Below are 16,380 nucleotides of genomic sequence, written 5' to 3' on the forward strand. Positions count from 1 at the left end.
TAGGTTGGAATCATATAATTAATTTTTTATTGGATAGAACAAAATCGATATTTCTTAACACCTTTGGTTAGGAAAGCTACAAAATGTCTGATAAGCAGTAAACGTTCATTTGTGATTAATCCTATAGACATCGTTTTCTGAACTTTTTTTTATCATAATGATTGGTTACAGGTTTCTGATAACACACGAGAGACACACATGCACAAAAATTATATCAATATCATATTTAACCCCACTAATTACTTTTAGAGTTTCCCATATATTATGGATAGAAACGAGTGCTTTCTCCTTGGTCATTTCTCTACAGTGGTTGCTGTGATGGCAAGGAACGTAATTGTACCAAATATTTGAGTAATACGAACTATGCAATAAAGTAAAATTCTTTTGTGTTCTAAAAACTCCAACAATAATATTTAATAGGTTTTGGCTTATTAGAATATCTTTGATTTTCAGAGTCGCAGTATAATCGTCATAACTTGAAATGAAAAAAAATAACTGTAAACAGGTCTCTAGTCAATAAAGGAGTTTATAACAATCGCTTTTTTCTGTGAATGATAAATCTTTACGACTGCTAACATTAATCAACTGCACCTTAAGCTTTATTAAAATTATGCAGTGCGTGGCCTAATGGTTAGCAACTTCAAACTAAAAATGTAAAGGTTTATAGATCGCTTCCCGTTTCCTTGGGGACGTAAGTATATTTTGAAAATTACGTCCGAATCCAACTTTGCTGTCAGAAAAGATATTAGATGTGAGTACTGTTAATCGGTTGCCTTCTCTTTAGCTTATGGGTTCAAAATTACTAATGGCTAAGCGCAAACAGCACTTTAGTCTAGAGCGAAAATTCAGAAACGAGCAAACAAAAAAGTATTTTTCAATATCAACTTAGAAAATAAAAATTTCCAAGATATGGAAAACGTAAATGCCTTTGAAGCCTAAGACAGTGAAAAACGTACTGTTTAATTCTTGAAAGCATTGAGTTTTTAACATAATGTCGATTTTATAGATCTAAGATGGCACTGTGCATTTTGACATGATCACGGCCATTCTAGTTTTGAAATGTATTTAATCGTATCTTTAAAAATACATGAATACATCTCGATATAAATACTACTTACAAGAAATAAATCAAGCTTTCTGACTCATAAGTGGTATTATGGGTAACCATGCAACATTCAGAGGGAAAAATGATAACATGATGGATAATGTTTCATTTTTATCCTGCCTATTTTCAAGTTCAGTATGCATACTCTGAAAAACACGCAATCTCTGAAAAGCATTTGATGTTAAAAATGACTTCATTAATGTCTTGATATATCAGGAAGTTTGTGCACTTTTGTTTATTTGTTTAGAATTGTGCACAAAGCTCTGCTCACGACAGGTATCAAAACTCGGTTTCTAGCGGTGCAAGTCCGTAGACATACCGCTGTGTCATTGAGTGAGGGAACTTGTGCACTTTACTTGATATGTCTACTTTGCTCCATAGCTGAATAGCTTCTAGATAGTTTAAACAACAAACTGGCGTATGCTTTCTAAGGGACAAAGAATGTTATACCAAGAAGTATATTGTTGTAATGGTTTCTATTAAAGGCAAGCTCTTTTAAGCTATTCAGTCAAAAAGTAACGCATAGTTCAGGCAAAGTAATGGTAACGAAAGCGCTTTGTTTATTCGATAACGTCTTCTACATTTGCACGATTTCATAAAGTAGCAGAAGCTCTAAGCTCACAGATAACGATAAACAGTCACGCACTTATTGTGTCTTTGTTTCATCATCAAAATACAAACGCTTCACTTACGAAATTGAAGTAAGAGACAAAATGACAATAAAACTCACTAATTAACAAACTAATTCACTCATCGTAACAGGCTTATTAAACAATCAACAGATTTCGTCTGTTTTAACTCGCTTTTTTATTTCATTCAAATCGTTTCCTACAATCTCATCGCCTGATGCCAACTTTATTTACCTGTTAAGAACCAACGAGGTGAGGTATCCATCAGACGACTATGGAGTTCAAAGTGTTGGTAAACAAACCTATATTTTAGTTAGTTTTTCAATTCAATTCCCGATCAAACTACGAAATACAGTAAAGTCATAAAAGCTGTTAAACAAATATCGTTATTATTAGGTTGTGCTCTCAGTAATAAGATATCAAATAAGTCCAGGTTCAAGTTTCTTAACTAATTCAAGACGCTGTCTGCCTGTGCTCTATGTTGTATGCATTTTCACCTATGCATAAATATAAATATATATCACTGAGTTTCCCTAGTTTATTAATTCCGATTTGTGGTCGTGGGAAAAATTATATGATTTATTTAGTACTATTAGAGAAAAACAAACATTTATTTTATTTTTATTTTGTAAGCAAGCTTCAATTTTGTTCAAGCTCAACTGAATGAAGGTTTGTAGCGTATTTGACTACAATAGTGTAACTATGGTCACGTGCACGATATAGAAGTGTGTGAAAATCGTTAAATAATACATAGAAATTCACTTACGAGAATTCATACATGTAATAAACGTATGAATCTAGAAACTAATAAATATAAAAAATACTTTTAGGAGAAATTCATATATGTACTTTACTAAACAATAAGAGGATTGTTTACTTTGTTGCCAAGTGCAACACAATACAATGAGTTTTCTACCCACCGCTGTTATCGAAATCCGATTTCTGGCGCTATTAGACTTATAGCTGAGCCACTAGAGGGTTGCCAGTGAAAGGATAATAGTATAATTATGAAAATACAAAACTAGCACAATAGAGTAAAGTAATTCATCTTCTTTTCCAGTTTAGTCAGAATCAAATCAAACTTTTTATAACTAATCACGTGATCAGGAAAACAAATAATTGGTTGATTATTCCGCCTCTCTCTCTTGTGCAAATTAATTGAAACAAGACGGAAAATTACGATTTTTTCAATATTTTTGCGTTTTATTCCTAAGAATCCAAAAATTACTCACAAATTAATACATATGACCGCCCTAATTTTACAGAAGATCATTAATCCGCTTTGGCATCGAGTCCTCGACTTGACTGCAAATTTACTAATTTTTGGATCGCGGTACCACACCTCAATTATGGCCTCAATTAGCTCATCTTTCGTAGTAAAGTCTTTTCTCCGAAGTCTTTCTTTACAAATCGCCCAAAGATTTTCAATAGGATTTAAGTCCGGATAGTTTCCAGGCCAGTCCAGCACATTTATTTGCGTTGTAGTCATAAAATTCTTCATAAATTTCGATGTGTGTCATGGAGCCAGATCTTACTGAAAAATGCCAGATCAATCTGGACATCACTTTTTCAATTCTGGAACGACTCTTCTCTGCAAAACTTCGATGTACTATGGTCCGCGCATCATACCTTCTACGATATGTAAGCCTCCGACGCCATAGTAGCTGAAAAAGCCCCAAAACAACTTCTTCAAGAGAGGTTTTACGAACTGACTGATGTGATATTCTCGAAGTTTCTCACCTGGAGATCTGCGAGCATGCAGACCTCTTTGACCCTGTACGAAGAAATGAGTCTCGTCACAGAAAAACACCTTTCTCCACTGTTCTTGCGTCCAGTTCTTGTATTTTAGACACCATTGATACCGTTTTTTTCTTCACTGAGTTGATAAAAGTTGTTTTTGACTGGTATCCTTGCCCTTCTACTGACATCAATAAGCCTACGACGAACCGTTGAAGAGCTGACTTTTATTTCTTTGACCCCCAAATCTCTTTTCATGGCGTCACTTGTCTTCCATGTATTTTTTACTCTCCCTAGCCACGTACGCGTCGTCTCTTGGCGTTGTTTTCCTTTTTCGGCCACATCTTTTTTTAGGTTTCGGACTGATAGATCCGATACTCACCTTTGCCTTGATCACTCGGCTGACGGTCGACAGGCTAACACCAACAACGTCTGCGATTTCCCTGTAAGTCATGCCGGTGTGCTCGTGCAGTGTCACAATCTTTGTACGCTTTCTAGGAGTCACGTCCATTGTGTATGACGGCTGAAAGACGACTGATTAGCAGTAAAACAAATAGCCTCATTTTTGAGAAAAACTAAAGCAATTTCGAATGACGTAATATTCCTCAAAATATCAATCATATATACCAAAAATAGATTGACCGTACTACAAAACACAGCTAATGACGCCGTCTGTGTGAAAAAAATGACTATTAAAGGAAATCAGCGGATCCAGCGAGCCTACACCGGCCGCCATGCTGAAACTATTGTGAAATGACCATTTGTTTCAATTAATTTGCACAAGGGTGTAAGATTTCACTCAAGTTTGTTGAAAGTTCATTAATTGCAGGTAAATTATTTATGAACTATGGTTAGAACCTAAAGCAGACTTTTTACAATTGGATTCAAACGCTCCAAAATCATTAGCAGGTTGTATAATCCCTTCTATAGCATGTTGCTGTTGCTCGGACACCTAAACTAACCATACCATAATTCACAACGTAAGTAGACGACTACTGTATGTTGAATCATTCTCGCTACAATAGCAGGATTCCTGTTGCGGTGCTGAATCTAATGATCGCAGCCGCTTCTGAATGGTCCCACAGATAGTCAAAAATAGAATTTATGAGGCCGGTTGGTGTGTTAAACTCCAAATGCACTTCTTTAATAAAAAGACACAGAAAAGAGTTAACTTGGAATAGAGTCACGACATGTTTAAATGATGGAACGTGCTATTTTTAGAGATAAGTCGCATTTCACCATATAGCCAGATGACAGGCTTATATTCATTTCGAATAAACTTGGAATCAGCTCCAGTCTCATTTTCATCCAAAAATATAAGGTAACAGTCGACAACAGAGGTTAATGATGGATGTGAAATATTTAGGATAAAGTTGTGGGATCGGATATCAGTGTTATCATGACTTGTAGCCTATACGATAATTTAAATCAAATTATTAATACACAACTATTTTCTATATTTAACTCTGTACTTATTACTAACTAGTTTTATCCGAAGTTTCGCTGCCACTGTGTTTCCGTTTTTGTGTTGACAGTGCGTCAGGAATCCATTCCGATCCATTTTTTTTGTTTGTATTTATGTTGGAAAAAAAAGCATGTCACGCGTTCTATGTTTTCCAATATTCTTTCACTTTCAATGCTGTTACAGTTTTTTGAGAAGTAATAAAAATGTAGGATGAGAAAGAGCGGAAAAAATACCTAAAGTACGTACTAAAAAGAGACATCAATTTCTACGTAGCTTTTGTAATATAAATCTGAGATTTTTGTCCAAAAGGTACTTCCTGAATAGCGTTTATTTTGCTCTTATATTCTATAACTTATTTGAGGTCACGAATGTTGAAGTAATTTTACTAAATACATTATCTGTTATGAAGGCTCAGAATATATTGCTACTACTTTTACAGAATGCAAAATTAGTATGGATAGTTATAATGTAAATATATTGCTAAAATTAGGTAAAAAAGTAATGTTTCGCTGTATCGGAAAAACTAACGTAATAAAATGTTTGAACTTCATGAAGCCATACGCAGTTTTAACTACAATTTGCATGAAAATAAGAATAAAATATGCAATTCCTTTGATAAATTTTTGCTCACTGAAGCCCTGATTCTCGTGAGCTCATTATAAAAATGATTATTTACGGTCTACTTTATTTTTAAAAAAATGTTTATTGCATGATCATTTTATCCCAACAGTGAAATCAAGACTATTTTTTAGCTATGTTTTTTAATTATGTTAACCAATATATATGAAAATGAGATACTGAGCAGTGATTTTAAAATGTTACAGCTCTCTGTACGTTACTACGTAGAAAGGAGTCAATACGAAGTCAGACCAAATGTCAGAAAAACAAAATTATCAACCTATATAAAGAGAGAACATGTATTCGATTTTGAACAACTAAACATATTTGTATCCATTAAATAATGGATTAAGCAGTGCAAGAGCTATTACAACATCATTAGAGTTAATATTGAAGATGCTTGGTTGGCCTGTAGGAGGATGAATGAAAATGTTTGTTACATTGGTTGAAATTTACCATTACGTTACACAATGGGCTATCTGTGTTCTGTCCACCATAGATACGAAACCCGATTTCTAGCGGTTTGAGTTCGCAGACATACCACTGTGCCACTAGGGGCCGCTCAGAAAATCCATTAATAATTTATTTCTTCAGGTATTTTATATTTCATTTGCTTTACAGATTTTTCAAAAGCAGAATGAAGGAGAATTATTTAGATGATTTTATTTAACATAAAGATATTAGTATTTGTGATATAGCAATAGTACAGAGTCAACGTTTTAAATGGATTTAATATATCGCTTAAGTTATCCTTCCTACTGGTGGTTAGAGCACAGATAACTCATTGCTTAGCTTTGTGCTCAACTTCAAACAAACAAATAGATCGTTTGGTAAAATTAACATTGATCAGTAGAATAACCTAAAGAAGCTCAAAGGTTGTGCTTGTTTCATGACAAATTTTCAGAATCTTCCGCGTTACAAACATACCACAAAAACGTTTAACTGTCATTTTGCTCTGGGAAATTGAAAACTTCATTGTTAATTGTGTAATTTTTCTTAGACAAAATGTTTTTAACCTTTCTAACTTTTTCTTCTATGGTTAAAATGTGAATCGTTTTGTTTTTTTAAGCATGGGTTGATTTGTTAATGTGATTTATAGATGCTATCAAATAGTTTTACGAATTCTGTGCTAATTATTTACGTTATCATTCTTCATGTTATGATTTATTTGCTATCTTATTACCAACATTAAATTATCCCAGAATATTACATTTCTGGAATACTTTTCTATTTCTAAACAAAAAGCTGACTTCTAATTTTTGTTCTTGCCGAAACCGATTCTTTTCCAGTTAAAAATGTGACGTTTAAATTTACCTGTTAACGACGCTATTTTCTCTGATATTTGAAATCAAAGTAGATGTTCGTGCTCCAGATCACTGTCAGTGGATTTATAAGCATGGTAATTTGAATTAACACCTGAAATGTTAAGATCAGTTTAACTATTTGTAACTGTTAAAATAGCACGAAAACTACCACTAATAATTTAATGCAGGGCCTCTCTCTTAACCAAAGATGAAGTAGTGTTTTTGGGTGGAGAGCCAAAAAAAATACCTGATAATTTTTCTTTCGAAATGCTCATATACTTTTGGGAAGTTCTGAATCAACTGTATCCAAATATTCAATCCATATTATGGTAAACTCAATTGGGAGTTGTGAGCAGCAGCGATCACTCGTGTAAATTTATTCTCTTTTTTAAATATTCAAGTTAAATTATATGAACTTTTTTGCATTTTCTATTTGAGGTTGGAGGCCTTATTTTTGATCTTCAACTTGATGGAAGGCAACTATTCTTATCACCACTGTCCTGATCAGCACTTATCTCATCTGTAAGTGTCATCACAGCACCTTTGATCATGATAGATAGATGTGCCTCAGTAAGGGTTGTTATAACATTCGTCATGATTGTATCCATACAGCTCCGCAGGTTCCAAATCAAACATTTCGGAATCTTGCACATGCAGACAAGTGATGGAATGAAACTGATTGATGATGACATCAACGTTTTGTTCACAGTTTGCGGGGCTTTGAGCTATTTGCTGATGGTCTGTTGGGTTCTAGTCTGAAAGCCGGTGAAGAAGAAAAGGCTCACATAGCGGACCATTGCTTACACAAGTAATATCATTAGCCACGGGGTTTCTACTGATGGTGTGGCCAGCTAATATTTTGTCAATGTTTGTTTCACTTAAAAATTGTATGCTACGTCCTGTATAGGTTTTACTAAAATCTGGTAGTTTTCGGATTTTTTACGTCCTATCCCTGACACCAAGTCGCCTCTGGTTAAAGGAGAGGTTCTGTGTTGATAAATAGCTATAACGTTTTTTGAAATTTTAGCTTATGGATTAAAGGATAACCTAATTTAATAATGTATTCTAATTTTTGTAAGTAAAAATACAATGACAATATATTTAAGTAGGTTGGATAATTTTTTTTCTATCTAAGTAGATAGCTTGCTTTGACCGGAAGTTAATAATAATGTTTATTCGTCATGGTGTTATATTTTAAGCGCTTTAGAAGAAGACTTGATAACGTTGCTTATTATGATTGGCCCCAAGTGACACAGTAGTACGTCCGCGGACTTATACTACTAATAACTGCATTTCGATAGCTGTGGAGTATTAACACAGATAGCCCTTTGCGCTATAACTTTTTTTTAAAAAAAGAGCTGTAAATATACACGAATTCGCGCAAATTTTATTCATTTGCCATATATAATGTGATTCCTTCTTCTACAGCTAATCTTCAACCAAGACACATCTGGTAATCTCTATATTCATAACTTTTCTTTAAGGTTATTTATTTTGAAATAGTTGGTAATTGTGCATACAAGTTACACAATCCATACTACATAATAATTAGACTGAATATGATAAAACTTATCACCTGTGGTTCTTTTTTGTTTAGCAATAAACTTGATTCATTGTTCAAGTAGAATGTAATAGAATTAAAATCATCACCCCCCACTTTTGGCAGAATTGTTTGTTAGTAATTTAGCAAAAGCTACAAAATGAGCTATCTGTGCTCTTTCCACCTGGTTACTGGCTTTGTAAGTCTGCTGACATACTGTTGTGCCACTGGATAGGGGGCACTTTTGGTAGACTTATATACAAATGACTTTGTGGATTATATTGACAAAGCAAACTATTTCGGTTATTTTACTACTTTTACTTTCTTATATTGATTATTAATTTGGTTTAGGTTGTTTGCTTGCGCTGTTTGGATGTTAAAAATACTCTGCCTATGAACCTAGAATCAATCTGCCTTGCCGGCCTTGAGAAATCGTTAGAAAATTATGTATTTACAGAGTTTGTTGCTCAGTATTCCTAACTTTAAACCCTTTTCTAGGCTTAGTACAGACACTAAAATATCAACATTATTTTGCCTTTTTCCTAATGAGTTTTTTATTACATTCTTTTCAACCTGCAGTTTCTTGTGTTATTATTTGTCCTCCACCAACCTATGCTACTGTAACATCTCGTCCACTGTTTCATCAATTGTTATGTCATCAGTTAATGTTTCTTTCTTTTCTTTTGATGACTACACCACTGACCATCCTTCATCTTCAATACTGATGTATATTAGTTTTCTTCTTCTTAATTTATTCATTACCACCACTTTAACACGGACGCATCTTTCTATACATCATGCACACATTTCTTAGAAGTCCCTGAATGCTGCATTTTTGTATAGGTCCTTCAAATTATGCTGACTTAAACTAGCATTACCAGCATAACATCTATAGTTCTGATGATGATAACTGTGTTACTGAAACTAGTCGTCTGAAATATGTAATAAAGATTTTATCTTTCATTGTACCAAAAATATCGTTTCTGTTCTCACTTCTAATATAGTACCACAACATGGTTGAGAAGAGATTGCTTGTATTTTTTATTTTTGCCTCCTACTGTAAACAGCTGTTTCAACCAACTTAGCGTAATCCTCCAAACTGTACAAACTGATAAATATTTTCGCTCTCAGTTTGTTTTATTTCAGGATTTCTTCCCTTGACAGCAAATTCTTTAGAGGATTCATGTAAATGACCTTGTCATGTTTATGATACACAACTTGTTTTGAATAATAATCCACATAATACAACTTTTATTCTTCAAAATGTCACTTACATGTATCTTAAGAATGTTCCTGTGAGAAATCTCTTCTTTGTGAAGCCTGACAAGCCATCTACTGCTATTATTCCATATAATTTAATCAGCTTTTATGAAACTTTCAGCAAGACTCTTAAACAAATAATTACATGATATCTTTACGTTTTCATCTCTGACCATAATTTTCTGCCAAGCATTCAGGTCATTTTCCATATAGATTTCTGAACTCTAGACCAGTTTCTTTCATTGTCTGACACACTTTTTTGACAATATTAAACCGACAGACCTACTTGTATGATTTTTTTTTTTACGTTTTAGACTTAGTTTGGGAACAGAATTTGATGTATAAACTACAAAATATGTCTTTATTATGTGCTTTACTGATCTGATCATCACATGGTAGTTGTTGTGCATCTATATCCATTGACAATACTTTTCCCAATACTTCACACCACGCATAGCGTTCCCGGTCATTCAGTACTTCCATATTTTTAATATTTTCTTCTTAGAGGATATGACAGAACTTGAGTTTCTTTTTTACCTTAAACGATATCTTGATTGAATGGTAGTTACTCTTCACAAAGTTCTACAGATTAATTCTAACAACATCCGTGTCTACTGCACTGTTTGGTGGCTTAACCAAGTCCTTCAGATTAATTCTAACAGCATCCGTGTCTACTGCAGTGTTTGGTGGCTTAACCAAGTCCTTCAGATTAATTCTAACAGCATCTCTGTCTACTGCTGTGTTTGATGGCTTAACAATGTCCTTCAGATTAATTCTAACAGCATCCGTGTCTACTGCAGTGTTTGGTGGCTTAACCAAGTCCTTCAGATTAATTCTAACAGCATCTCTGTCTACTGCTGTGTTTGATGGCTTAACAATGTCCTTCAGATTAATTCTAACAGCATCCGTGTCTACTGCAGTGTTTGGTGGCTTAACCAAGTCCTTCAGATTAATTCTAACAGCATCTCTGTCTACTGCTGTGTTTGATGGCTTAACAAAGTCCTTCAGATTAATTCTAACAGCATCCGTGTCTACTGCAGTGTTTGGTGGCTTAACCAAGTCCTTCAGATTAATTCTAACAGCATCCGTGTCTACTGCAGTGTTTGGTGGCTTAACCAAGTCCTTCAGATTAATTCTAACAGCATCTCTGTCTACTGCTGTGTTTGATGGCTTAACAAAGTCCTTCAGATTAATTCTAACAGCATCCGTGTCTACTGCAGTGTTTGGTGGCTTAACCAAGTCCTTCAGATTAATTCTAACAGCATCTCTGTCTACTGCTGTGTTTGATAGCTTAACCAAGTCCTTCAGATTAACTCTAACAGCATCTGTGTCTACTGCTGTGTTTGATGGCTTACCCTTAATGCTTTCAAAAATGCAATCTTCTTTGATCCAAAATGTCGTAAATACCTTTGTTGTCACAATCGGTTTCTGCTTAATATTATTCCACCTAAAGTTACCATTCAACTGTCTGATACAGTCAAATAGTTGGATGTCATTTTTAATAAGCAGCTTCAAGTGAAAGGTCCAAATGTCAACTCTCCAATAACAAGTTATACAATATCTTTAACTTCCCTAATGTTTTCAAGAATCATCTGAAATTTAGATATTTCATTCGTTCTCTGCACTGACTAAGTCTTTATATGACCATCTATGATTTGTTAGTCTTATCTACACATCTCCTGGAACTTACTAAATAATATCTATCGTTACTTGTTTTTTCAATATAACCATTCTTCATACAACTGTTTTTTTTTTACTGATGTTTTCTCTTAGCCGGAGAAAAGGCGTAGTGTAGTCTCTTGGAGTCCGTCAGCCTTCAAGATAGAATAAAAAAAACGTTTTTCTCTAATGTACCTCCTAGCTAATGAGGTTTGTTACTGAAAGAGAGTTTTTTGGGAGATTAAACTTATAAAAGATGAAAGATAGATATAAAATGATCTTTCTACATCTCTGGTTTCGAATCTGAAATGTGAGAAAAGAAAGTGTTTTTAGCTTACGTGATTTTAATCTAAATGTTAGGCGTAAACATTAATTATTATTTTTCAGTTACTTGTACAATTGCACAATTGCTCGTTATTTAAATAAATCCAGTATTAATAAGTAGATACATTTGATAAAATATCAAGCAGTATTTCACGCAACGTATATTTTAAAGGTTTATTCTATTATTTATACGTGAGAGAGTTCTACAACTGTTAATCTGTTTTGATTGAATCTCGTCAGTTGAAACATTCAGTACCAAAACAGGCTTCAGAACTTTAGCTTTATTGACATTTATAAACATACATGTATTTGAAACAATTATGACATCTTAGTACAAAACAACTATAAGTGTAAGATTATACAACGAAAATAAGAATGCTTGTTATCTGCTGGGATCTGCAAAAGCCAAAAATTCTCAAAGTAAATAACAGAATGAGCTTTAATTTTTCATGTATAATAAATATAATTAATTTTCTACAGCACTGTGGGTAATATAGGCGAGAAACAACATTTTGAAATTCCCATTGACTTTTGTAAGAATTTCTAAACTATACTACCTTTGGTAAATTAATGTAACAATCTAAAGGAAAACAAAACAAATTATTGAAAACGCACAACCAGAGGTAAAGTTAATTACTATACGGTGAATACAGTATACAATGGTCTACAATGACCCATGTTTACGTTACTACTTCACATGACAAATACTTGCTCACAATTTCAACTTTTTAAAATATATATATATATATACATAATCATTCTTTTTTAGATATCAAGCACATTTCAATATAAATAAGTATCAATGTAATTTCAAGATTTTTTTAGCTTGATAGAATTAGGATACATTAAGCACAAACAAAAACGCACACCTACACACACACACACACAACATAGACGAGATGTGAGTCATTTGTTTGGTTAGGCTATTCAATCACATATGCTGTATAATATTCTTGAGTTGGTGAAAATAATGCTCTGTATGGGAAGTTTTATTTGGGGAGGTTTGTTTGTTCATAACAAGTATTCAGTGGATGTTTGCTTATTTGAAGGGGCTAAGCCTTCCCAAGCATATTTTACGCTCTGTCCTTATGCAGAAGAATATACACTTAGTCTATCGCTCTCATACACAGTTATATATACAGCTATCTCTCATACAGATGTTTTCACAGTAATACACAACAGAGAAGTCAAAACTTAGGATCAAATAACCGAAAACAAATGTTTATTAAGTTTAGAATGTGGCCCTGGAAACCTTAAAACAATTTAGACAGTCAACAGCCAAAGTCTGAAAAAAAATTTATTATATGCACACAATTAATAAGATGATAATGAAGAAAGACACACGAGAAAGCTGAAGTCACCTTATTTTCTAAAAAAACAAAAACAAAACGTTTTAGGGTAGCTACAACGGAACAGTTGAAAGTTATACAATTATTTCAAGAGTTAAAAGCATGACATATAAAGTTTTGTCAGGTACATAATTATTTCCGTTAAAATCTTATTTATGAAAAAAAGAACACTTCAGCAATCGTAACTGACTAAAATCTGACGGTATTCTGAAACCATTTTGTAAGAATAACAACACTCAGTAACAGATAAAAATATCACAATTGAATACACCTTCATATTACTTTTGAAATTCGAGTCAAGCTTAAACATCTAAGGAAGAATATATCAATTCATAAGTTATATCAATATTTTCGTGTATATTTTTGCAGTCCGGATTACGTTTTCGATTTTTACAATTTAAGGATGAATATTTATTCAGTACAGGATCCTTGTGTCAAGTATAAGAAGATAACATTCGAACTCACATAAATTAATACGAAAATATATAATGACTGTTTGAAAAATAAAGTCAACGTTTTCTGTTCTATGCAGCACAACTAGTTTAATGACGGTGATACCACAAGACGGAGTTAAATATATAAAATGAGTTCTAAAGCTAACTGGAAACACAAGGAGACCATAATCACTTTTTTTTTTTTCCGAAAGAGGCCGTGGGTGTTTTTCAGGGAATATCAAACTAATAGATATTTGCAAATCTTAATACTTGAGACAAAAATAAGCTAATACAAAATTCTCATATTAATATATTTTATTGAAAATTGAACATTTAAAAAAAAAACAATGTTACGAGTTATGAATGAAAAAGATAAGCTAAGAAGAAAGAAGCTGTCATATTATTTCCTGTGTACCCAGGCATAAAAGAAACAATTGAAGTTTTTCTTGCAAACCAGTCACAGCTGTGATCTGGCTTTCGTTTAGATATTATATTGCTTCAGAGTTTTTTTTGTTTTTTTTTTTCGATTGGCACTTTCATTAAGCTTTGGTTTTGCTACTTTGTTTTGGTAGAGATGAAACTACACAACTTCACACTCTCGATGTCATGTTAAAATGGTCGGTGGATATTATTAAAGATAAGTTTGTGTTTCAATTTCTTTTTTTATATTATTTTGCTTCGGTACTTCTTGAATAACATACAAAAAATTACGTATAATTTCACATGTTAAAATTGTAAAACATCTGTATCTCCATTTTTGGCAAGTTTTAAGCAAAAACATATTAGTTTTATAAAGTTTCGTATTAAATGTTTTCAACTCAAGTATTTGAAATCGAACTTGACTGAAGGAAATCTCAAGTTTAAGAAACCTTACCCACAACCGTATGTGCATTTATGGGAAAAATAAGGGAACCTGATTTTCAAATTATGTACTATAACACCCAGCAATTACACTAACGGATTAACTGTCAACTCTTAAAACGTAATTAGAAGTTAAACTGCAGAGGTATGCTGTAGTCCACCCATATCTTAACCAATATCTCAGTTCTCCAAATTCAAAGCTAAATCATGGCTCTAGTTGACAACAATATTTATCAATTATTTAAATACACCTTTTGATTGTAAAGAACCGCTATGAAGAACAATGACAGCTACAATTTATTTGAAGAGTAATCTATTTTGTAACAGAGATGTAAAACAACTTGTAACTTGCATTTCTTGGTACATTGAATGCTGGTATTATAAAAACAGAATTTGTTTGCTTTATTTCTAATACAAAATATTCAGAAAAGTACGAGTACTTGAATGAAATTCATACACATAATGTTAACCTTTTGGTTTAACAAAACAACAACACGTGGTACAGTTAAATGATGAAGTAGAATTAATCTTGTTATTTTCTTATCTCATATTATTCTCCAGTAGATAAAAGGTTTATTTTGTTTTTCGAATTTCGCGCACAGCTACACGCGGACTACCTGCGCTAACCGTCCTTAATTTAGCAGTGTAAGACTAGAGGGAAGGCAGCTAGTCATCACCACCTACCCCCAACTCTTGGACTATTCTTTTATCAACGAATAGTGGGATTGACCATCACATTATAATGCCCCGACGGCTGAAAGGGTGAGCATGTTTGGTGCGACGAGGATTAGAACCCGCGACTCTCCGAGTAGGAGTCGAACGCTTTAACCCACCTGACCATGTCGGGCGAGGGAAAAGGTAAACAAATAAATAAGTAAAAGGAAATAAAAGCTGATTTTCTTTTATGTTTTTCATTGTTATCGTAAAATGTTTCCCAGCTAGGATTAAGAAGAGATCTAACTAATACCCAGAATAAAAATAATTGAGTAAGTTGAGTCTCCGATAAAAAAACAAGTTAATGAAATAACTAGATAACCAGCAGCATGGCTTTTCTTGTGGTTCTTTCATGTGCGGCTTTGTTAGCAGTCTCACAGAAAATATAAGCCGCTGAACTTATAACTATCAATTACTCTAAAACCCTTTCTTAAACAAAAGGCTTAGAAGAACCGACCATGTCATGGTTGAAATATTATTTCTAAAATATGCACTTTGTTTCTCTTATCGCTGAAAAATTATGAATATAGAAAATAATTATGATTATAGTTAAAAAAAATAATTATTATACCTACTTAAACTAAAAGCCCGTCCTAACTAACTATTGAAGTATAATTATACAAAGAAAAAGCAGGTCTTAATGACTGGGATAGAGTTGTTTCTAAAAAAAACTTTAATCTGAGCCTTCATCAGTGAGGCCCGTCATGGACAGGTGATTAAAGCACTATATTTGTAATCTGAGAGTCGCAGGTTTGAATCCCCGTCACACCAAACAAGCTCGCCCTTACAGTCGTGGGAGCGTCATAATGTTGCGGTCAACCCCACTATTCGTTGGTAAAAGAGTAGCCCAAGAGTTGGCGGTGGGTGGTGATGACTAGCTGTCTTCTTTCAGCTAAATTAGGGACGGCTAGCGCAGATAGCCCGGGTGTAGCTTTGCGCGAAATTCATAAACTAAAAAAAACACACAAAACTTCATCAATGAAGGAGTTTTGTGTATAAAAAATCAAAGATTATATCTGTTGCATCATGATAGAACCAAATCTATTTCGTTAGCGAAGGTTTCCTTGGAAGAACTAACAATCTCGAGTTCGTCATAAAAATAGCATTGCCTACAAAAGAACCATTCTCTATATCTTCAACTTTACAGGTTCATTTATATTACTTTGATACAGGCCGTTGACAGCTGCAATATTATTGCATGATATTGACCGTTCTAGGTTGATTCACGTTGGGAATGAACGATGCTGTTTCTTTCAAAAGGGACCCCGTTAGTATAGCAGTATGTCTACGTACTTACAACGGTAAAATCAGGGGTTCAATTTTCCTCGGTGGGCTCAGCAGATAGCCAGGTAAAGCTTTGCTATAAGAAAACACACTCTTT

This window comes from Tachypleus tridentatus, chromosome 10 (assembly GCF_004210375.1).
Source record: "Tachypleus tridentatus isolate NWPU-2018 chromosome 10, ASM421037v1, whole genome shotgun sequence".
Classification (NCBI taxonomy): domain Eukaryota; kingdom Metazoa; phylum Arthropoda; class Merostomata; order Xiphosura; family Limulidae; genus Tachypleus; species Tachypleus tridentatus.